Source organism: Parasteatoda tepidariorum, chromosome 1 (assembly GCF_982258835.1).
Source record: "Parasteatoda tepidariorum strain Cologne lab strain chromosome 1, Ptep-v5.0, whole genome shotgun sequence".
NCBI classification, from domain to species: domain Eukaryota; kingdom Metazoa; phylum Arthropoda; class Arachnida; order Araneae; family Theridiidae; genus Parasteatoda; species Parasteatoda tepidariorum.
Genome location: NC_141755.1, coordinates 135,852,527 through 135,878,905, shown reverse-complemented (window position 1 = coordinate 135,878,905; position 26,379 = coordinate 135,852,527). Strand labels below are relative to the sequence as shown.

The 26,379-nt window shown below is 30.2% G+C and overlaps 1 long non-coding RNA gene across 1 annotated transcript; it reads right to left on the bottom strand.

Moving 5' to 3' along the window:
* Window positions 1-2,395: 2,395 nt before the first annotated feature.
* On the bottom strand, window positions 2,396-21,253 carry LOC147817045 (uncharacterized). The gene is made up of 4 exons (XR_015430027.1): window positions 21,032-21,253; window positions 14,376-14,436; window positions 8,748-8,824; window positions 2,396-2,648 (listed from the first exon to the last, which is right to left on the bottom strand). It is a non-coding gene; the product is annotated as an uncharacterized LOC147817045 (long non-coding RNA).
* Between the last annotated feature and the right edge of the window lie 5,126 nt (window positions 21,254-26,379).

Sequence of the window (26,379 nt, the reverse complement as noted above, 5' to 3'; positions counted from 1 at the left end):
AATATTTGTTAACGGGATATTTTCATTAAAATTTTGATTGCGCCATCTATTGATTCATAAAGTAACTACATAGAACGGTTGATACCGAAGACTCAATATTGAAATTTATTCAATTATTTAAATGCTAGTCTAGTAAATAAATAAAAAAAGAAAAACTTTTACGTTCCTTCACTGGAAGTTATGGATTTCTTGTATATATATATATATACTATCTGTATTCAAAACCAATCCCGAGACGATCAAACTAAAAGTTAAGAATTAAAATTTTGTGCTTGCACTTATTACGCACTGTTTATATTGCTATGCATGCAAGTGAAATACTGTGTCCTTTTAATTTTTTATCGTTCAAGCGAATGAGTACAGTTATGAATCAAAAGGGCTAATAAATAAATAAAAACATGGATTGATGATTAAATCGGCAAAAAAATAAACCAAATGTCAAAAGTGATGATTAGATTGCCTGGTTAGAAAATTGCGAGTCGTTATTATACGGATTAAAAATATCAAGCTTTTCGAAGCTCCGGGGAAAAGAATAACAGGGCTGCCACTGGATGAAAACAAGAAAAATAGTTGCGTTAGTAGCATCATATATGAATAAAAGTCTCCTAAATAGTCTCAAAGATATATAAAATAGTTGCTAACATCATATCCTCCTCTAATATAATTTTAATTATTTGTGCTGTAATAGCATAAAATTCAAATAACATGCATTTAGATACTCATATTTTATAAAAAATGTAAATTTATTTGTGGATTTTCCAACAATATATTCTTTCACACTACGCATAAAAACAGGGAGTTGTATTTTTATCTGTTACAGAACAGTTGAATTTGAAACTTGAATGTCCTTTCTCGGTTCCAATTTGCAGCTGCTTAGTTTAGACATTAAAAAAATAAATATTGCAATTTAATTCAATTTTATTTTGCTTATTTTTCATAACTGACACATTTCCAAATTTTAATGTTTATCAAAAAAATTACGATCACAACTCGACAAAACGAATATCACCATGTACCTTTCTTTCTATTCTAAATAGCTCTAAAAAAATTTACAACACATTTTGTGTAATTAAAGACAATTTTTCTAATTTTGCTACTTCGTTCAAATTAAAAGAGGGAAAAAAATTTAATCCTCAGAGATATTACATTAGCTTTCTGAAACAGGAGGAGCATTCCAATTCCAATTCCATCAGTCTGATTGGTTAAATATGTCTGTCATGCTTTTGACATCAGACAGTGAGAAATAATAAAGTTAGGATAAAACGAAAGCACGGCAAAAAAAAAGTGGGAAAGGGGGAAACTCATGAAGCTATTCTTCATTTTAGTCGCTTTGGCTTAATAAAGTCGCCGATTTTACGCAAATCATTGCAAATTAGTTGTTTTTACTCATATTTCTACTAAAATAGTCGCCATAGTTGCTATTGCTTTAAAATAGTCGTTATAGTCGCCTTTTTAGTCTCCAATGGCAGCCCTGGAATAATAATATCTGTTAAAAGAATAAACCTTTTAGATTTGCTGTAATGTTAGCAAAAGTAAAGTCGCACATTTGAGTACAGAATACAAAACAGGATAAAAAAAAATAAAAAATATTAACTTGGATTTACAATAAAATTGACACTATAGCACATCAAAAGTACTCGCTTCGAAATTTGCGAGTAGTTATAATATTGTATTTAAAAAATTGGGATTTTAGGAAACACGTAGTAAACAAACAAGTTCGAAAAGCAACTTACATTAACTAAGAAAAGGTATCATAGAACTTTAAAAGTGATTATATTAATTCGAAAGTATTTTACGTTATTATTCTGCCGCATTAAAAAATATTGCGAAAAGTGATCGAAAAACTACATTGTAGATTAGACGATTCTAAAACTTCGGTGTACTACATAAAAATATCAGACTTTTATTCTCCAAAAAAAAAATTATAAATAAATCAAATTTATAAGTTTTTTATTGCGTTCTGGGGCTGTCGCGGGCAGCACATCTCTAAGCGATAGGGGTAAACTTCATGCGGCAGCTGGCGAGTCGCTTATTTTGCAACCATGTCATATGCAATCAATATTATTTTTGAATCACGTACCCCTCTCCTTTTAATATTATTGTAATTAAATATTTTTGTAATTACCTACCCTGATCGATAATATCACGTGATAGCTCATATCAAGCAAATTAAAAGTCTATAATATGAACATATTCTTTATAGAACTATATGGGTAAATTAAAAATAACTTTTTCGACATGTTTAGAAATGCTAAGAAAACACGTAATAACTTTCCTTACATTTAAAATGTATCTACGAGGATTCGATTTTAAAATTTATGTTTCGAAAGTAAATAAAGACACCAACACCAAATATTATTTTACTTACATCCACCAGTATATGAATAACCTACAGTAATATTAATTACTATAATGAATATCAAACTGCTTTTTTTTTAAAACTGCAGAATTAGAACCAAGGTATTCGGTACAGGGAATAATCAATTCTCTTGAAATACACCATTTTAACTGATAGTCGATTCTTAAACTGATACGGAAAAGTTTTGTAGTCTATTTAGTCCATTTGAAATCCTCGGAAATGAGGTTGAAGAGCGTTGTTTAATTCGGCTGGCAAGTCTGGGGGCACCCCCGATCCCTTGTTGTAGACACTGTAATAAAAAGTACATTATTATTACCTCTTTATAACACATTTTTTACAATAATAGAATGATAACAAAGGCCTTCGCTTCTTGGTTTCGTGTGATAGAGCTATTAAATAATAGCAACAATTTAATAATAAACTAAGAAAAATTGTATAAACTTTCAAAAGTCACAAAAATAAAAAATAAATAATATAAAAAAAGAAAGAAAATCAAATTCTAACATTTAAGCAAAATTAATAAGTCTGTAAAAAGAAATAAATAAACAAATAAAATAAAATATATAAATGAAATAAAATAAATTAGAAAAACATTATAACTAAATTAAAAATTGAATAAAAGAAAATTAGACTAATATTTTACTAAAATTAATTGCAATAATACAAAACTTAATACAATACAAAACAAAAAATTTACTTCAGGGTCTTGGCATTATACACTTCGTAACAAAGTATATTGAATTAAAATAAGTTTTACGTAAGATAATGGTTTTGGGTTCTAATTTGAAAAATTAATAACTTGTAATTCGTCACAATCAAAATAGTGTAATTTACTTATTTATTTTTTATTGTTTTTATTTAACAGCTGGCAAGTTAAACAATTCCGTCAACAATTGAAATCTGAAAAGTCGAATGAAACAATGAAATAAATCTCCCCTTGATTCAAAGTTAAATAGTTAAAAGGTCAATTATTTTGAACATCTTCGCCCTATTCGAAAATTTTGAAAATATATTTTTTATTCTTCGATCCAAAATCTAGTTTAGATATGTTTTAAGATATACTTAAGGACATATTATTATAGAGTTTATATTATACTCCCATTAATTTTTTTAAATATATCTTACTTAAAATTACGCAAGTTATATGATTATATGCAATTCTCATCACTGCCCCCCCCTTATCTGTCCTGCCGTCTTAATAAAGTAAAGAAATAAATTTGATTTCCAATAATTTGAATAAGTTAAATTGTTTCTAGCAGTAAATTAATTCCTACAAAATTATTTCTATTCTGGGGTTAAAAAATTAATTAAACATAAATGATAACACGATGAACATTAATGAAAACACGATGAACATTAATGAATTAATTCCTTACTGTGAAATAAGAACAATTTCTATTTAAAATTTATGGAGAAGAAAAACGTATATTGAAATTATTTTCTGAATATGATAATTACAGCTATAAAATAATTTAAAATTAAAAAATGTATTCTATACTTTATTTGAGTATTAAGAAAAACCTAAAGTTAGAAAAAGAAAGAATTTTTGATATGACGATTCTAAAATTAGCAAAGTTTTGGAATTTTTTTTACAATTTTCCATTTTTAGTACTTGCTGTTAAACAAAATAAGACCTACCGACCATTTTCCTGCTATAACAATACTTTGTGAGTTGTGCTAAAGTTTAAAAATAATATTACAAGATTCTCTAAAAAAAAATTCATCATTTTGTTTTAAAAAAGGCAACTTTCTTAAAGATAGCGGGCGAGAATAAGTTTGAACGTCAAAATAAAATTTTAACACATTAATTTTTTCTCCATTTAAAAAGCAAAGTAACCTGTTGTATTTTTTTTTTTTTTTTGCATTGCGCATATATGCATTTATTTTTCATTATTCTAATAGGAAACAATAAAAAAGATAATCAATAGTTTATATTCATTTCTTCGAATAAATAGTAATGCTTACTAAATAGTCAGCTGTTTTGCATCAAGCAATTCTAAAGCAGCAGAATGTATTTAATTCCTTAATAAGGTTTAATTTTCAACTAACTGGAAATAATTCTAAGCTTTCTTTTAATAAAAACTAAAAAATAAAAAAATAGTGGCTTTCCTCTCCATCTAACGCAAATGCAGGTTAGTTCAACCAAAAAGCCCTCCATTCGCAACCAAACATTTTTTGTTTCAAATCACTCCTGTTCTCCTCATTCACATCTGGCGAGTCTTTAAAATGGGTGCCTATATTTGAGAACGTTAAACATTTGCTTTAAGCACTGGCAATCTCAGAACTTGCTTAACGTAAATGACTAGTGACGTGAATTTTCGAGGTCCCAAAACATTTAAACTTTTATTGACATCTTCATATTTTTTGAAGTTAAATGTCATTTTTTATTTGTCCACTTTAGAGTCTTGGTATTATTCATTTAGTAACAAAGTATATTGAATTGAAATAAGTTTACACGTAAGTTTTACTTAAGATAATGGTTTTGGCTCTTAATTTGAAAAAATAATAACTTATAATTCGTCGAGTCCCTGTGCCGTCGAGCGAATCGAGATAATTTTTCATGGTTTTCCTCTCCATGTAACGTAAATCCAGCTTAGTTCCACCAAAAAGCCCTCCACTAAAGCGAAATTTAGCCCGATACTTGATCCAGGAGTTCCCTTGTCTTCTGGATTGGTTTCAAGTGAGAAATATATTGTAAAGTTAATACATTTTATCTGAAAAGCGTGTTTTAGTTATAATAGTTAGAATAAAAAGTAATAGTAATAATAAAAAAACAATAATTGTTTTAACTTTTCAAATAAGAAGCTCAGTGCTGTAGGGAAGTGTAAGAGTCCAAAAGCGAGAGTAACATCTCGAAATTTGCATACATTGACCACAGTGCTGACGAATCCCATTGCCGTCGGGCTAAACAATGGGGGGGGGGAGTTTTCATGGTTTTCCTCTCCATGTAACACAAATCCATCAAAAAGTCCTCCACGAAGGCATGTTTCTCCCAATACTCGATGCAGGAGTTCCCCTGTCTTCTGGATTTGGTTCAAAATTTCAAACGGAGTTGAACATTAGTAGTCGTAAACCCAAATATTGGGTTGGCTGTTGAGCGACGGTTATAAAATATAATAATTAAAAAACGAACGTTTGATTTAAAGAAAAACTTAAATTTAATTACTAAAACAATTGATTAGGATATTATTGAAAATATAGTCTACTTGATTGCGTAGAGAATAAGATTTTGAAAAATGCGAAAAATATAATTTGATAGTTTGCAGAATATTCAACTACGAAAACACGCAATTATGATATTAAGTTTCATAAATATAGGGGTACACACCTTGCGGCACATGCGCCCTGAGCAGCAACCGTAAGTAATTTTAACAAAAATGAAATAAAACTAAAATTTTTTTTTTGTTGAAAAATAAAAAAAAATCTGAGATTGCTTGTTTAAGTTTTTGACACACTCAATCTCAACCAATGTAGGTTTTCGATTGTTTTTTCGATGGTTAACACTACGGATTTACGCATAGTCTTGAAAAAAACATATTTTTAACACGACATTATTAGAATACACGAACGAATTTTGAATTCTAGTTATCACTTACGTCATTCGCCATATGTGCCGAATTTATCATAAATTCAATGCTACCCATTTTCACGTAGTTTCTGAAATCACGATTTTTTTAAAGATATTTTACGTCTTGAAAGTTTGGAATGGGGCATTTATATAAATTCGTTTTTGACGAGCTTTATTTGCGCAAACTTTATCGCAAATTTAAATGACTATTGCTACGCATTTCCACGAGATATTTAAAATTTTGATATTTTTAGAGCAGGGGTTTCCAACTTACATGTGGCCGGGGGCCGCAATCAAAATCACCAGTCAAACATCGGGCCACAACTTAATCAAAATTTTATACAGGACTCTTTTATGGTTGAAGGAACATTGAATATTACAGTCAGATTTTTATCAAAGTTTTTTTAATATTAAAAAGCAAAATAACAAGCATTAAAAAATACTTCTTACGTATACTAGCATTACGAATACTTGTTAAGTATCATTTTGAATCTTCTCTTAATCAGAAACTTAGTGACAAGATTTTTTTTTCTTTTAAATTTAATTCTGTGATAAATTAAAAAAATTTCGACTTATTAGGAATTATGGCAACAACAAAAAATTCTCGATCATATGAAATTAAATTTTTTTTCCTTTTCCGTTCATGCAATATTCAATTCAGGGAAGTTAAATAAAATTTGATATTCATTCCCTTTTTCATGCGTTTTAAAATTTACAAATGTAAGTAATTTCATCCAAAATAAATGGTTTCAAAAAGCTAAATGGGAGAATTTCTTCGAGAAAATTTCTGGTACGCACATGCTAAATTACCTTCACGAAATACAAAAAAAAAACGAAATAAAAAAGAGCAACATACACGATTATTTTTGTGTTTAAATAAATATTTTCTTGGATGCAAAACCTGAGAAATAATTTTTTTTGCACCGTTGGTACGTTAAATTTCACAAAAACGAAGAAATTAGGTTTTTTTAAACGGAAGAAAAGTATTTTAAACCCATATAGAGTTTTTTACAGAAATTGTCTGCTGAGAACGACAACTAATATATTTTAGTTCGCGGGCCACAAAAAATGGCTTAGCGGGCCGCCAGTTGGAAACTACTGTTTTAGAGCGATATTATTAGGGGAGAGTGGGGTCAATTGTAACAGGGTACGATTGTAACAGAGCAAAAATTTCGAGTGTCGGGTTCTAGATTTGGTTTGTAGGTGGCGCACAAGGTGTATTTAATAAATCTACGTGTACACCCCTGCTGGCCACCATTTTTATGTACTTTTGAAAGAGTTGCATCTCAAAAGATATTTTCACGCTACGTAAGTACTTTTTTTGGTATTAGAATATTATATTGTAACAAAGTAATTTTGTTTAAACAAATAAAAATCATTAACCGAATATGTAAGTGGACACCTTAATTAACATTTCAAAAAAAAAAGATTAGTTTTGTTAATTAACTAGCATTGTTTTTAACAAATGAAGCTGAAATGGCGTCTTGGGGACGATTGTAACAAAAAGTAAAGGGACAATTGTAACAGCTGAAAATAAATAATCTTATGTATACAAACTATTACTTAACTCTTTAAGAACCACCAATAGTTTCCTATATCATTTATATTATTTTGCATGTGCATTATTTTATTTGTCACCTTTCACAGCATAAATTGAAATTTTTAACCCCTTAAAGTTAAAAGTTTAACCCTTTAGGACTCTGCTCATTATTATTTTTACTCCTAAAATATCCTTACTATTTTGATCAATAAAAAAATATATCACAACTATGATAATATGTATAATTAACTATGTTTTAGTTAAATTTATGAACTGTTACAATTGATCCCGTAAGTGGGGACAGTTGTAACAAGTGCAGGACTGTCAAAAATAGTTAATAACTAATATAATAACATTTAAAATAAGGTATTAATTTTTTTTTCTAGTAGAGGATAGTCTACTTTACTCGTCTGTCAATTAATACTAATAATATATTGGATTTTTTGTTAGTTAAAAATAGTTAAGTAAAAAATTTTACAATTGACCCCACTCTCCCCTACAAATCGCTAATTTAGATAATCAATTATGACGTGGTTTATTTGTGCCGATTTTGTCGCAAATCAAGTTATTTATAGTCACATGATTTAAAAATCATATATCGCTATTCGTACTTACGCGTTTTAAAAATCATACGTTTTTATTCTTCTCGCAATTTAAAAATCACACATCGTGATTCGCTAAAAATCACGTTCCCTATTGACATTAACGAGATTTAAAAATCATCCATCGCGATTCGTATTCATGAGATTTAAAATCGCATATCCCGATTTGTATTCTGGCGTTTAAAAAATCATTCGCTGTTACACTTCTCGTAATTCAAAAATCATACACCACGATTCTTATTCACACGATTTAAATACCACATTGCGATTCATATTCACGCATTTTAAAAATCAGACCTTGAGAGCCTTCTCGCAATTTAAAATATCAATTTCGATTCGTATTCAAGCGATTTAAAAATCACGACATCGTCATTCTTATTTAAGGGATTTAAAACTCAGGAAAGGAAGAGCACCATTTGGGACAAATTTCCAAAACTGATAAAGTTATCTGCCCAAGTTTAATACAGCAGAGAACAATAGCTTCTGTAAAAAGACTGTTTTCCAGAATGAATTGGGCATGTTCAAGATTGTGGAGCAGTCTTTAAACAAAATCATTAAATTTTCACTTAATTCCCAAAAAAGCTATCAGACAATTACATAGGAAATATAAAAACAAAAAACATTTTATTCACTTTAAAGAGATTTTAAAATGGTTAAAGCATTAAATGAAATTCTTACCAGAACCATTTAAGAAAAATGATGTAACACGCAAAACCTGCAATTCCCCTTCATAGATATAAAGACTGCAGTTAATTCTGTAAAATGCAAAGAAAAAAAAGAAATTTTTAGATGAAATACTCAAAATTTCAAATAACACATCAAAATAAAAATTTACTCAGGACACTGATATACAACATATTGAATATGTCACAAATGACTAACTGTAAAAAAAAATGGTAGCTGAAAATAGCTGACTAAATTGTATCCTCTGATAATAAAAGTAGAACACAGGTTGGAAAAAAAAACTTTAAAAAAGTAGAGACTGAATGTTTGATAAAGGCAGACATTAACACATTATTTTTTCTATTGAGGATCATAAATGAAAACAAATTGGGGATCGCAATTATTATTTAACCAGGGGGGGGGACGAAAACACTATCGAAATCTGACAAATCACAGCACAGGAAGGTGTATATAATAAATAACAAGGCAAGTTTGATTGCGTGTGGGAACAAATATAAGTTGAAAGATTGTTGAAAGCATGCTAAAGTTTCGACGTCCAATTAAATCTGTTTTGATGATTACTACATTCCTCTTATTCATTATTTTTTCTCTCGAATATTAATTTAGGACTCCTCATGTGTATACTTTTTATTTTCATTTCTTTAAAAGGATTTAAAAAAATACATATTATGAGCAGACTTTTCGGAACACTCTGCATAAGACAGGATTCTTTATAAACCTCAAATGCTTTTTTTTGCTTCTTTTGCCATTTATCTCGTTATTATATTTTAATTCTTAGCAATTTCGACGTCATTTTTCGAGTTTGAAATTTTGCATTTGAGTAATCACTGATTTTTTGTGCACCGACTTCGAAGTCTAAAAAAAAAAGCTTAGAAATTATATTCTTTTTTCATCGTTATAGTGACCCTCCAGGCAGAATTTTTGTCAGCGACAAACCTCAACATCTTTCTACAAGATATTTTTAATAGTAACAAATAGTACATTACCTATTTAAACTAACAGACGAGCTTCGTGTTTACAACAACACCTGTACGCACAGAAAAAAACTGAATGTCAACCGTAATTGTATTTCTAATCATTATTTTTAAATGATTTAATATTTAATTGAAAATGTGATATTTTTTTTCATCTACATATAAAAATATTTCATATTTTAATATTATGGGCAATATTTTCACATTTTGAAAGAGTAAAAAAAAACGTAGTAAAATTTTACACAACCATAAAATATTTCACTATAAAAAATACACATTATTGACATGAACTTTCACAGATTTTGTTTACTCATTATCATGGCGAACAACATGGTTATCTGTGGTTACGGCTAAGGTCTCCAACGCATGTAATTTTTTTGAAGGACTAGAGATCTCTTACATAAACTTGAATCTAACGCTCCTCTCTTCCAAATCTAATTTTTACGATGACTACATCTCTACACGGAAGAAACATTTTAATCAACTACTGAGCAATACTTAACTTCGTTATGGCTCGTAATAGATACGAAAACTAATCATGGAGTAACCAAATTAGGATCATTATCAATTTTTTTTAAATAGTTACCAAAGCACAAGAAGCTGTTAAAATCATTGCAAGCTTTAGAAAATAATGTTCGATAGTGTGTTCGAGCTTAGATTAAGAATATAGACAAACAGTGACTAGTAGGAATAAAGGCTTAACAACATTTATCTTGTTAAACTCAAAAAATATTTGGACTCAATACTATAATAACCTACTCACTCTCGAACTGGTTGGGGCATAATAACTAGAAAAATCATGGAAAACAAAAAAAAAGCAAAACAAAGAAAAATGTTAGAAAAAAGTAAGCATTATTACCTCGACAGCAAGTAAGCTTCCAGTGTCCGGAAGGCGGACAGGTCCTAGATTAAGAAATTCATTGCAACTACACTCTGCAGATGAATTTCTAAATCGTTACTACGGCCCCGGCAATACAAGCACATAGATCAAGTAATTCTTTTATCGCTAGCGATACAGAATTACTCAATCATATTCCGGACTTCTTGGAAGACATACCCCATCATCAACCAGTTCATCACTCGAACTGGTTGGGGCATAATAACTAGAAAAATCATAGAAAAAAAAGCAAAACAAAGAAAAATGTTAGAAAAAAATAAGCATTATTACCTCGACAGCAAGTAAGCTTCCAGTGTCCGGAAGGCGGACAGGTCCTAGATTAAGAAATTCATTGCAACTTCACTCTGCAGATGAATTTCTAAATCGTTACTACGGCCCCGGCAATACAAGCACATAGATCAAGTAATTCTTTTATCGCTAGCGATACAGAATTACTCAATCATATTCCGGACTTCATGGAAGACATACCCCATCATCAACCAGTTCATCACTCGAACTGGTTGGGGCATAATAACTAGAAAAATCATAGAAAAAAAAGCAAAACAAAGAAAAATGTTAGAAAAAAATAAGCATTATTACCTAGACAGCAAGTAAGCTTCCAGTGTCCGGAAGGCGGACAGGTCCTAGATTAAGAAATTCATTGCAACTACACTCTGCAGATGAATTTCTAAATCGTTACTACGGCCCCGGCAATACAAGCACATAGATCAAGTAATTCTTTTATCGCTAGCGATACAGAATTACTCAATCATATTCCGGACTTCATGGAAGACATACCCCATCATCAACCAGTTCATCACTCGAACTGGTTGGGGCATAATAACTAGAAAAATCATAGAAAAAAAAGCAAAACAAAGAAAAATGTTAGAAAAAAATAAGCATTATTACCTCGACAGCAAGTAAGCTTCCAGTGTCCGGAAGGCGGACAGGTCCTAGATTAAGAAATTCATTACAATTACACTCTGCAGATGAATTTCTAAATCGTTACTACGGACCCGGCAATACAAGCACATAGATCAAGTAATTCTTTTACCGCTAGCGATACAGAATTACTCAATCATATTCCGGACTTCATGGAAGACATACCCCATCATCAACCAGTTCATCACTCGAACTGGTTGGGGCATAATAACTAGAAAAATCATAGAAAAAAAAGCAAAACAAAGAAAAATGTTAGAAAAAAATAAGCATTATTACCTAGACAGCAAGTAAGCTTCCAGTGTCCGGAAGGCGGACAGGTCCTAGATTAAGAAATTCATTGCAACTACACTCTGCAGATGAATTTCTAAATCGTTACTACGGCCCCGGCAATACAAGCACATAGATCAAGTAATTCTTTTATCGCTAGCGATACAGAATTACTCAATCATATTCCGGACTTCATGGAAGACATACCCCATCATCAACCAGTTCATCACTCGAACTGGTTGGGGCATAATAACTAGAAAAATCATAGAAAAAAAAAGCAAAACAAAGAAAAATGTTAGAAAAAAATAAGCATTATTACCTCGACAGCAAGTAAGCTTCCAGTGTCCGGAAGGCGGACAGGTCCTAGATTAAGAAATTCATTACAATTACACTCTGCAGATGAATTTCTAAATCGTTACTACGGACCCGGCAATACAAGCACATAGATCAAGTAATTCTTTTACCGCTAGCGATACAGAATTACTCAATCATATTCCGGACTTCATGGAAGACATACCCCATCATCAACCAGTTCATCACTCGAACTGGTTGGGGCATAATAACTAGAAAAATCATAGAAAAAAAAGCAAAACAAAGAAAAATGTTAGAAAAAAATAAGCATTATTACCTCGACAGCAAGTAAGCTTCCAGTGTCCGGAAGGCGGACAGGTCCTAGATTAAGAAATTCATTGCAACTACACTCTGCAGATGAATTTCTAAATCGTTACTACGGCCCCGGCAATACAAGCACATAGATCAAGTAATTCTTTTGCCGCTAGCGATACAGAATTACTCAATCATATTCCGGACTTCATGGAAGACATACCCCATCATCAACCAGTTCATCACTCGAACTGGTTGGGGCATAATAACTAGAAAAATCATAGAAAAAAAAAGCGAAACAAAGAAAAATGTTAGAAAAAAAATAAGCATTATTACCTCGACAGCAAGTAAGCTTCCAGTGTCCGGAAGGCGGACAGGTCCTAGATTAAGAAATTCATTGCAACTACACTCTGCAGATGAATTTCTAAATCGTTACTACGGCCCCGGCAATACAAGCACATAGATCAAGTAATTCTTTTGCCGCTAGCGATACAGAATTACTCAATCATATTCCGGACTTCATGGAAGACATACCCCATCATCAACCAGTTCATCACTCGAACTGGTTGGGGCATAATAACTAGAAAAATCATAGAAAAAAAAGCAAAACAAAGAAAAATGTTAGAAAAAAATAAGCATTATTACCTCGACAGCAAGTAAGCTTCCAGTGTCCGGAAGGCGGACAGGTCCTAGATTAAGAAATTCATTGCAACTACACTCTGCAGATGAATTTCTAAATCGTTAATACGGCCCCGGCAATACAAGCACATAGATCAAGTAATTCTTTTACCGCTAGCGATACAGAATTACTCAATCATATTCCGGACTTCATGGAAGACATACCCCATCATCAACCAGTTCATCACTCGAACTGGTTGGGGCATAATAACTAGAAAAATCATAGGAAAAAAAAAGCAAAACAAAGAAAAATGTTAGAAAGAAAATAAGCATTATTACCTCGACAGCAAGTAAGCTTCCAGTGTCCGGAAGGCGGACAGGTCCTAGATTAAGAAATTCATTGCAACTACACTCTGCAGATGAATTTCTAAATCGTTACTACGGCCCCGGCAATACAAGCACATAGATCAAGTAATTCTTTTACCGCTAGCGATACAGAATTACTCAATCATATTCCGGACTTCATGGAAGACATACCCCATCATCAACCAGTTCATCACTCGAACTGGTTGGGGCATAATGGCTCAAAAGAAAATAAAAAGATATCGAACTGGCAGGAACAGAATCGTTTATAAAAATATTAGTAGAAAAAAAGAAAAGCGAAGTAGAATAGTTATTAAAAAATATTTACTATCACGATAGCAGCCGTGCCGATAACGACACATAATTTCTGAATCATAATCAGGACATAATATAATTTATATCGAGAGTATTATTAATTAATTTAGATTGACCTTCTGATCAAGAGAAATAATGATGAAGTTATTGTATTTAAATTAATTTTCATATTCAAAATTTAAATACTTAATAAAATATGAATTAAAGTAATATAAGACTTACTAATATTCCATAAGCTGCGTGCAAAATAATTTGACAGTTAATAAACCTTTCGCTACTATATCCACCTTCTCTATTTAGTTTTGTTTATTTAAATGCAATTCTTCAAAACTTAATAAACACATGTCGTGGTATATAAATAATTAATCAATTCTGTGAAGAAAAATGCAGAATAGTGTTTTTTTAATGTTGCATGTTCTAAACTAATTTAATATTTAACTGAGAAATTAAGGCTTTGTTTTTCCAAATTTATAAAAGCATTCTCTTTTTAATCTCTTTTTGTTTTTATTGTGCTTATATACAATTATATTTATAAATGAAGTAAAATAAATATTATATATATATATATATATATATATATATATATATATATATATATATATATATATATATATATATATAAATGAGAGAAAGAGAATTGAAATCAAGCAATAAAATCGGTACTTATCATTTTTTTTCATCAAAATTCTTCGAGCTTAAGCTCCGATTTCCTTAGTTTCATGACCTTGAAAGAGAAATTGGATAATATTAATATCAATATTTCACACATCAAAATAGCAAGCATATAATCAATAGGAGATAGCAATCAGTAAGCGGCACGAAGGGACTGTATATATGCTGTTTAACCGAGCGGTTGTGAAAAAATCAAAAACGTTCAATGTTACTTACTAAATTAGAAATACAGTATTTATTTCTTTTGCTTTTTTTTTATTTCTGTGTAGAATATGAAAAAAGTAATTAAATTGCTTTGAACTATTCTTATTATAGTGTTACAGTTCTTCGGATAAGCTTTATGGCACAAATAGTAAAAAGTAAAAAATAAAAAAAATTATAAAAAAAAAACGTTAAAAAAAATTCATCAATATCAAAAAAGAATTGTTCTAAGAAGGGATTAACTGAGCTGGAGAGTTGGAATTAAATGTAATGCTTATCAGGGATCTGTCCAGACATTTTGTAAAAGGTCCGTTTTCGTAAAATTGTGAAAAAATTACTCGTAATTAGTGAATATAAAATAAACGTTAAGTCACATTCTTTCAACCAGGGTCCGCTTTTGTGAATTTGTGCAAATTGGGTCCGTTATTGCAAAACTTTTTCAAGGAGTTTTTAAATTGTAAAGACATACAAGATTATGCTCAACACTGTACATATATAATTAAAAAAATTAAATTTTAAAAAATAAACAGCAATTACAGTTACTAATTTAACGATGCAACATATAAAACAATAATGAAGATAAACAAATTTGCGAAGGGTCCGATTAAAAGAAATTATTTTGTGAAGGGTCCGTAATTTCTTCTAAACAGACCCCTGCTTATGAATCACAAAAATATTGATTGCTGAAACCGGGGTTTGCTCTTTAAAAGCGAACTAGGTTCCAATTGGGTCTACCAACCAAGTATTTTTGCTTTCTTCGTTAAATCCGGCTCCTCATTAAATCTGGGTTCATTATGAACGATTTCGACTCTACTAGAGGGAAACGGTTAAATACTGTGCATTCGTGACTGACAAAGAGTAAGGAGAGAAAAAAATTACATTTTATGAAATAATAAATCCATTATGTAAAGTATAAAAAATTTACTACAGATAGAATTTTTTAAACAATCAATAAATACGGTAAAATTTAGATTTAATCTCTACCTTCGCGAGTTTAAATACTTCGGATTTTCTAATGAAAGGAGGCATTTAAAGACAAGTTAAAAAGTGAATCAGTTTGTACAAAAGCCAACTTCTTTCATTAAGTTCAGTAAAGAAAAATATTTTCTCTCCATTTTGAGTTATTAAAATTTAATAAATGACGAGAGGTGTGAAAAATAAATATTGACAAGTTAATATGATTTTAAATATACGAGCATATCTGGTAGCCCTTTCATTTTTCTAAACTTTGTACGTTTTTGCATAAAAGTTGACTAAAATGCTAATCAGTTTCCTTTTAAGCAGTCTAATTAGCTGGCTTCGTAACTTTTTTTTAAGAAAACATAAAACAGTTAATATAAGCCCAATAAATTCTAAATTGGCAAGCTAAAGTGACAAAAAAATATTATATTGAAATTAATTATTGAAAGCAGAGAGTTGAATTACTAGCGATAAAGACTGGATAAAAAATAACAAAACCAGTTTGATAGCCTGATAATAACTTTCCAATGATCGCAGTTGAACTCCTTTTTTTCTCCGGCAACTAAACAGGTTTTGATTCCTTGTCCCTCTTGCCCAAGATTTCTTAAATTTCAATAACTTTTTCGTAAAAAACTTTTTATTCATTTTTTTTTTAATGTTTCACTATTAATTTTCAAACCTTAATGCTCATACTGTTTTCACTTAAGTTTTGAGGGTTCTGAGAAACGGCGATCAATATTATATATCCTGTATATTTGATTTCTTTTTGCGGCAGTTGGGTGACGACCTGATATTTTGAAACTTGTATTTCATCACAATTGCGAACCAGGGGTCTGTTTAGAGGAAATTTGGGTCCGTTAACGGACCCTTCACAACATATCTTTTCATAAAAACGGACCCTTCACAAAATATTTTAACTTAAAAACGGACCCTTCACAAAATATTTTAACTTAAAAACGGACCCTTCACAAAATGATTTTTCTTTTAATTGGGCCCTTCACTATTGTTTTGTTAATCGAATATCTTCATTATTGTTATGTTTATCTTCATTATTGTTTTGTTAATCGAATAAACCCTTCCCAGGGCAGAAAACAAGAAAGATGGATGTAAACGAATTAAGTTTTGTCTTCGGCAGACGATTCTTCCATTATTCGTCCGAAATGAATATTCTGCGTTCAGCAGTATAGGCTAAATATCAAATGTTGCATCTCTAATTTAGAAGCAGCAATTGCTGTTTATTTTTGAAAATTTAATTTTTTTATTCTAATTTTACAGTGCCGAGCGTAATCTTGTATCTATTTACAATTTAAAAAGTCCTTGAAAAAGTTTTTTGCAATAACCGGACCCTATTTGCACAAATTCATAAAAGCGGACCCTGGTTGAAAGAATGTGAGTAATTTTTTCACAATTTCACGAAAAACGGACCTTTCACAAAATGTCTGGACAGACCCCTGCGAACATTACACATTCTTTGTATTTTAATTTTTATTTAAAATTACTTTAGTACTTTTTTGTTCACAAAAAATTTAATCGAGACATAAACAGACCAGTGAAAATGTTAAGAGATTATTACTCACTATATAGCGCCTAATTTTCGTAACTTCTATCCTTGTATCAAACTGTACAAAATTTGGAGGCATAAAAATGCTTATAGCGGTTGTTTTATTTCATAATCTTAGTTGAACAGCAGACCCAATTTTGTGTTTATGAAACTAACGTTCAACTCCATAGATTTGTAACTTTGAATCCAAACCAAAAGACAAGGAAACTCCTGGATTGGGAGATGACATTTTGATAGAACTAACACGCATTTGCGTTACATGAGGAGAAAAGCCCCGAAAACCTCCCACAGTTAAACTGACGGCGAAGAATCTCTATCCCATGATTCGTTTAACACTGAGGATATTTTACTCCAGCACTCTAGTCGTTGCGAAATTTATTTCGACCCGCCATCGCTGGGATTCGAACCCAGGTTACCTTACTGGGAGGCAAGTGCTTTATCCCCTGAACCCCAGAGATCAATAATCAGAAGTACAATAACACAGAAATATATTCAGTTAACCTTAACAAAATTCATATTAACTAAATTTTAAGCAGTATATACTACTTCATTTTATATTGGTATAAAACATTCGTAAAGCTATGCATTTTTGGTAAGGAGTGAAGATAAAATTTCAGAACAGTCCGTTTGAAAGTGATTAATAAGATTTCTTAGCTTTTTTTTAATTTTATATTTCTATATCATTTATTATATCACAATATTTAATCATTTATTGCATTTATATTTGTTAGAAGAGTAAAAAAAAAAAAAAGATATGTAAATGAGTTAGGGACAACAAAATTTCATAGTTCTAGGTTGTTATGAGGAAAAAACTTATGTTTAGTAAATTAGTATGGAAATTATCAAAATCCATAATTTTTATTACTCAACGTCAGACCGTCATTTTGGTCATGACATCGTAATAATTACGGATAAATCTAAATTGTTTGCTCTACTACAGGGTTTCCACAGAAATAAATGAACAATATAGTTGCTTTTAGTAGCCTAAAGCATGAAAATAGTTGCCATAACTATGAAAATAGTTGCCTAAATAAGAACAAAAATGTGACTAAAATTTTATTAAATGACTTAATTGTCACATACCATGATCCATTTAGTCATGTTGGTAGCAAATATAATTTTTATACAAACATTAGTGTTCTAGCACTAAATTTTTACACAAAAAAAATGAGTATATTTGCAGAAAATTAAATACTTTTTCTTACTAGAAATTACTCAAAAAAATATTTTCTCATTAAAAAAAAAACATACTTTTACAAAAAAATTTTCAGTGTAAACAATAATTGATCTAGCAAATATATATATATATATATATATATATATATATATATATATATATATATATATATATATATATATATATATATATATATATATATATATATATGCAGAATTTCGTAGCAATAACTGTTGAAAAGGCGACCGAGGAACAAAATAGATTTACAATGGAATCTGTGCAAATTAAAAAGTGATAAATCGAATTTTTTTAATCGTTTTTGTGATAAATCGAATTTAATTAAAAAGTGATAAATCAACATTTTTTTAAGAAAGAAAAAATTCATTGTGCTCTAAAAATACAGTGGGACGCAGGTTGTCAACCCAAGTTGTGCTAAAAAAAAACAACCTAGGAGCGCACAAAAGTCTCCCTATAGTCTTCGTTTACTGAAAATAGTTGCTTTCTTAGACTTTTCATGCAAAAAAAGTTGCTATAGTCGCATCAGGTCGAAAATAGTTGCAAATAGTGGCTTTTAGTCGCCTGTGGCAACTCTGTATATATGAAATGCTAATTCACTTTCAATTTTTGACATGGAAATAAAGACAGTTTTTTTTTAAAAAAAAACTTTTTTTTGTTTTACATTTTCCTTTATCTTTTTTTTCTACTATAATCTAAAAAAAAACATTTAATAAAATTAAAGAAACATTTTGAAACAATTTAAAATTTTGAAGAAAAAAAATTAAAACTGCACTAGTTATGAGCATTTTAAGTAGTTCTTCCATGCTGCGCATGCGCAGAAAAATTTAAGAAAAATTTATAATATTTACTTTTATCATTTCTGTCAAATAAATAAAAAAGTAGTATTCAATATCATAGAAGTTTATTAAGTTTGAAGCAATTTTCTAAGTAGTTTGTGCACTTTTCAAAAGATAGCTCAAAATTATCAGGGATTATCCACAAATGTCATTTTATAGCATTGCAAATTACATAATACAAATCATGATACAAAACATACAAAATGAAATTTGTAGAAAACCCTCTATCGTTTTGAGCTTTTTTTCAACAAAAAAAAGTAGTAAAGTGCTTAAAACTTTTTAAATTTTTACAATGCGAAAATCAAACTTTTTTCATTAGTTGCCAATTACAATTCACTACAAAATTATGAAAATTTAATTTTTTTTGCGCATGAGCAATATAAAGAGATACTATGAATACTCATATCTTGCGCAGTTAATAATCTTTTTTCAAATTTAAAAACAATAATTTTGTAATTCATTTTAAAATGCTCCGAAATCTAATTTAATCTCATTAAATTCGGGTTCAATGTTCCCAAACGAATGGGACTTTAAATTTATACTCAAAAATAAAAGAGGTAATGATTTGGTTCTTTTTTCTAATATTTTTTTCCGAAAGTTTTTACACATATATATCCGATACATTACTTTGAATTACACTTTGTGAGTATACAAAATAATACATTAAATACAGACAATGAAACTTTTGACCACCATAATTGTTCAACTTCAAAAAAAATATATATATATTTTTCTTTAAAATTAAATATTTTTCAAACTAATTTTTTCATTAAATTCCATTATTAAATACAATCAAATACTCAGTCTTAGAAATTAATACTTTAAAACTTTTACTTTTTTTTTGATTTTATGGACAATAACTAAAATTTACCTTTATGGTCTAACAGCTAACTACTTCAAGAAAAATTTATAATATTTTTTAAATTTTTAGTATGTCCTTTAATGTAATGTTTGGAACTCAGATAAGAAAAATTAAATATCCTGTAAATTCACAAATGATCAATCAAATGTTTTATCACGAAAAATGCATTTTTGTTTATTTTGATCTGTAAGATTTATTTTCGCTTTATTCTTTTTGTTTATAGAGTATGTATACATGGTAAGAACTTTAAATAAATAGGAAATAGTAAGTTTTGAATTAATGTAACATTTAAAAAAAAAATTAGAATTTCCTCCAGTTAATTCCAATTGATTTATTTACTTATTTAAATAATTAAAAACGTTCATTTTGTTTATCCAACAAATTTCTGCCATGTAGCTTTCATATAAACAAGTAGTTTTCATATTTTGAAGCTTTGTAGCAAAATATGAAAGCCATGTAGCTTTCATATTTCGAAATTTTATATTTACTGAAATGTGCTAATTTTAAATTTAGAGGCATTACTTAATACTAATTAAAATGCTTCCATTTGAAAAAAAGTAAATTATTAATTTTTATCACTATTTCTATAATAAGTCAACAAAATTTTTTATTTGTGTATTGAAAGCAGAAAAATAATGTATTGCATACTTAAAATTTCCAACTCGATCATTTTAAATAATTAACTAAAAACAATACCAGAAGTAACATCTCTGATATTAAACCGAACACATATGTTAATTATCACATTTGTCACGCTTTTTATTTATCATTAAAAAAAAAACAATTTATTATCTGATCACATTAAATTTGAATATTGAATCCAAAATACAATTCAAAAAAGTGTTTCGAACGCAAAAAGAGCTCCATTCTGGAGGAACTGTTTGCTAAAAGCGTCAAAAGATATCATTTTTCTTTCGATGCGACAAGAAAATCAATAAAATACAAAGATTTTGATATAAATATTAGTAAAGGGGAATTATTTAGCAAATAAAATATATCGCGTATAAAAAGTATATTAAAATTCTTCATTACCTCGATCATGGGAATTGCCAAACACGAAAAATCACCTTCTAAAGCACAGCGCGCACACCGTTCTATAAATTGTTCATCACATGATGATTTCATTTCATTTTCGCCTTCCTACACTCTTACCCCCCTACACTCGATAACCAATCAAATCGAAGGACGATTCAAAGAAAATTTGCATTTGCACAAATGTTCGCAGAGCGAAATGAAAACTCTTCTACTCTTTTTAGGGTTGCTTAAAGTTAATTTTTTTACAGATAAAGGAAAGGAAATTGCCAAGTCAATGGCGGGAAAGAGAATAGAAATTTTCAACATGACATTTTTAATTTAAAAATCCTCGTTCTTCTTTAAAATGAATGATATTTATTTTTTGTTTCACATGCATATGCAGTTTTGTGTGCTCATTACGAAATACAACTTTCTTTTTATGTAGAAAAGTAGAATTTTGCAAAATTCTAATTTCCCTCATTTCTTTCCATTCATTCTCCAAACTGGTGTAACGTTTAGAAAGCGGGGAAGGAAGTGGAAATACTGTGATGATTGAACTAAAAAGTGGTTGCTTTATGCAATATGGTGAGATGGAGGGGGGGGGGGAGACAAAGGAAAGGAGAGTCACTCCGTCCTAATGTCAGCAAGGATATGAATTTTTCGCACCTAGATGAGAATCAGAAAACTGCATTCTGCATGATGAACATGAAATTGTCAATCAATAAAATGGATGGAATGATATTTCGTCTAACCAATGAACGGGGGAGGGGACTTTATAGCTATTAATAGGTTCTAGTCAATTTTCTAGTTATGTTATCTGTAATGAAGTGAAAAATTTAAATACCTCCATAAAGTTCGGTTCTTCATGACTGAAAAAGTGAAGCAGAGGGGGGAACCCAAAGAAGTTTTTGCCCCGAGCCCCAATTAGGCGAAGTCGGGCCCTGTTTACGGATCCCGGGACACATTTTATTGAGGGTTAAAAACAGATAGAGTCACAAAGTTTTAGAAATCCTTTTTTCAAAACTGTAGTTTATAAAGCTTATAAACAAATTCTCGGCAATTTTTTTTCATAAAAATTATTTTAAAACACTATATTTTAGCAATGAAGTAGGAAATAGCTCTCAGGAGACCTTGGGATAGCTATCCCTGTCTAAGCTTTCACTGTAAAAATTTTCGGATTAAACTAAGGAAAAAAACATGAGTGCCGGTATATTTAAAAAACGAATCTCCAGTGAGGAAAAAACATTAAAACCTGTTTCATTGCTCTTTAACCCTTTGACTACAAATTTCAAAAAATGAATTTTTTTGTCCCGTTTATTATTCAAAAGGTCAAAATAGGGCACAAATAAGGGAAATTTAGCATTTGTGATTTTTCTGACAAGCGGTTATCAATTTAGAGACTGGGACATATATGTTCCGGCCGTACTTAATGGTGGGATACATATGTCACACCTGTAGTGATCGACTTACTACAAGCGCATCTGTCATTCCGGAAAAATTTATTATATGGACTTTTTTTTACATGGTATGATACGGGGTGAAGCTATCTTTGCATTACCCAAAATTAAACATTGGACAACACATATTTGTTCTTTTTTCAATGTTCATTTGAGAAAATATAAATGGACATAACAATCCCAATGAAGAATACGAGTAGGATATATCTGTCCTAATGAAGAATAATAGTGGGATACATCTGTCCCAGAGCAAAATCACATTGCTATTTCATGCAAGAAACTCTTTAGCGCCATCTGGGGGATATTTGACACTTGATTCGACTCTACGACAGGGACATATTACAATGAAGTGCTTTTCACCTCATTAGTAATTTTTAAACATTTGTTGGGACAAATGAGTCCCGTTAGTCGCCAAAGGGTTAAAGTTCGTGGGTGTTTTAAATAATTACCTTTAAACTACACTCAATAATTGGAAAAAAGTATGGTCAAAACTTTCAGAATATGGTAAAATTTACCATGTTCCTGGCTCTATGTTAACACCAAAAAGCTCAATAATTTTTACAGAAACTAAGAATGATTTTGGCAATTTACAATAAAATATGGTTTTACAATGTATGCTAAAATAAGATAAATGTGGTAAAGTTAGATCATTTTATCACGATACTTAGAGAATGGCATAAAAACCGTTTATTCGGTTAAATTTACTTTTCAGTTCTGCATATTTTTCTAAATATGTAGTAGCAAAATCTTAAATTTTGAAAACCAGAATTTCCGGTAAATCATCACCATATGAACGGAAAAATTACCACCAACTGAAAGGTTTAAATGCCTAATATTTTGGTTTTTATTACCAGAATAAAGTTTTTCCCTTACTAGAAATGTCATTACTAAATTATTTAATTTGCATAACATTACTTAGTTTGATAAAAAAAATTTTCTCCTCTTGTTTTTTCCGGGCCGACCGACCTGTGTAGAGGGCAGGGAACTGTCCTTGCATCAGAAAGGTTCTGGGTTCGAATCCCGAGCAAAGGCATGGTTGTTCTTTCCTTCTCTCTGAACTATTTGTTCTCACTGAGGGAGCGACGTTGGCCCGCCTAATATGGTGCCCTCGAAAGAGAGACCAACAGAATCGCCCTGTATATGCGTGAATTGACGGATGTTAACACAGCTGGGCATTGGAAAAGAAAAAAAAATGTGTTTTTTTTCTTCCGGTAATTGAAACAAGTTTTGATTTATTCAAACCCACCTACACGATCGTGATCGATAGTGTGTTTGATTTCCCTTTACTCACTGAAATGTTATTTTGTTAATCCGAATCTGTTAACTTTTATAATTTTTTTAATAAGGAATCTAAGAATATACAATTCTGAATCTTGAGAAAGTGGGATAAGTAGTAAACATGATTACTTTTTTCGATAATGATAGTAATAGGAAATCTAGTTCACACTCTATTGACACCCTAATGAAACATACTTTGGTAAACCGCATTACAAATGTTTGAAGAAGCATATAACTTTTGTATTAATTAGGGAAACAGCAGGCCGAAGACTCCCCGTGTAGTAAATGGTGACTGGTGCACACTAAATATGTAGGGTCACAAAGTCCTCCATGTTCCCATAACAAACCGATACCTCTGGATGTACTGCATTGGAGATGGATCGTTCTCTGTCTTAAGTCAAAATTATTAAATTTTGACGAATTAATGGGTGTGCCAAATAAACGGGTGCGACGTATGGGTGTGGCAGAAGTCGAATTCTTAGCCATAGATCGCGCCACTGGGACGACAACAAGAACAACATTAATTAAGGAAAGGAAAACATATTTTTAAGAGGTAGTAGTGACAGGGACAAAATTGCTAAAATATTTTTTTTAAAAATTGTATTTAACCAAAAACTATTTAAGCGTAATAAAAAAGTTTTTTTGATTTGTTTAAATAAACCTTTTGAAGACAGATTAATTATGAAATCTAAACAAATGTATTAAAATAAACTTACTTATAGAAGGTAGAAGTAATAAAGACGTATGAAAATATTTTTTCCCTTAAGCTAGTTTAGATGCAAACAAGTTGAGATTTTATTCTGAAAATTTACCAGATTTCACAGTAATGCAAAAAAAAGGAGTAATACTAATTATTTATTCATATTTTATTCAAGCAGTTGCCTTCTTTGTGACCAATTTAATTATACACTTATAATGAGTAACAACTGACATAACTAAACTAAGGGACAGCTTATTCTGATTGAATGTGAAAATATATATAAAAACAAGCAAAAAATACTATAGTCTTAAAAGTAAAGTTAGTTTGATGACTTCATCGCTACAATCATGTTGTTGAACACGAAATTGAGGATCATTAATCAATATGGACTCTCTCCTCTAGCTCATAACAGGCTGCTGAGTCATGTTCTACTTTTAAGGGAAAATATGGTACACATTTTTAACAACTTAAACATTTAACAAAAAAAAAAAAAAACACGCACACATATTGAGCATTTGTTATAATATCGATGCATGTTCGTGGGTTCAATCCCCGCTGGCCGAAGACTCCCCGTGTAGTAAATGGTGACTGATGCTCGTTAAATCTGTGGAGTTGCAAAGTCCTCCATGTTCCCATAACAAATCAACACCTCTGGGGGTACTGATTCAGGAGTTTCCTTGTCTTTTGGATAAGTTCAAAATTACAAAGCTGCGGAGTTGAACATTAGTAGTCGTAAACTCAAAATTGGGTTGGAATGTTGTGTTGGCATCAATATATATGGTATATATATTGATGCCTTTATGTTGTTTGAAAAATGTTTCTTGAAAGAAAGAATAATTCTGTAAAGTTAAGTAAGAATTAAGAAGATGCCACTTTGTCCAATTATAGATATAATCTAATTTACCATTATAACACCGTAAAAAATTTGGAATTAAATTACGATTAAAAGTACTGAACGTTTGGGTGCATTATATGTAAAACCATGCCCACTGTAAAATCAATTTTTGCCGTAAAATTTTATACCGTAATTTTTAAAGAAATATTTATACTATTGGTCAGATCTTTTTCCCTTTCTTCAATATTAATTTGCGATCCCTTACGTGCAACTACTTTTGTTTATTTCCTATTCAGAAAAATTTCTTCAAATATACAGGTTTATAAAGTCCCGGACCCATTTTGATGTTCAATAACTCATAAAATAATAAAGATAGATTAAAATTAATAACATAAGTGGTTAGATAGAATCAAAAAGTTTCATGACCCTTGTCAATGAACTTCCACGTGTGCCTCCTTCGTCGCACGGAGAATATCAAGTCGATAGTCAATTACAAGCCAGGAAGCGGCAAGCATGTCGGCATCCACCATTAAATCTGTGCTTTCTCTTGTGGTGTATGATTTCTCCTTAATATCCGCTCGAATTAAACATCACATAGAAAAGTACTACATAGAACAAACACATCAAAAGTAAACAAAACATTGCAATAGTTGCCAAAAACAAAAGAGAGAAAAATGCAATTAATAAGCAGACGATATTTAGAAAAGTACATGTATTTAGACTGGAAAAGGAAATTATTTGAAATTAACCACACGCGCAGACGATATTTACAAAAGTAAAGATACTCAAACCTGAAAAGGAAAATATATGAGTTATTCCATCAATAAATGTCATAAGTTTGTTTATATATTCATTATTTTATGAGTTATTAAACATCAAAATGGGTCCGGGAATTTGTAAACAACCTGTATATTAAAAAGGTAATTTCCAAATACCCTCTATTTAGAAGCTGTTAATAAATATTGAGTTAAATTATTATTTTAAATTGAAGTATAACATTGATTGACAATTATTTTTCATTTTTAAAATAAAACAGAAAAGAAACATTTGTTATCCTGAAATACACCTTTCCCTAAAACAATTATTGTTATTATTA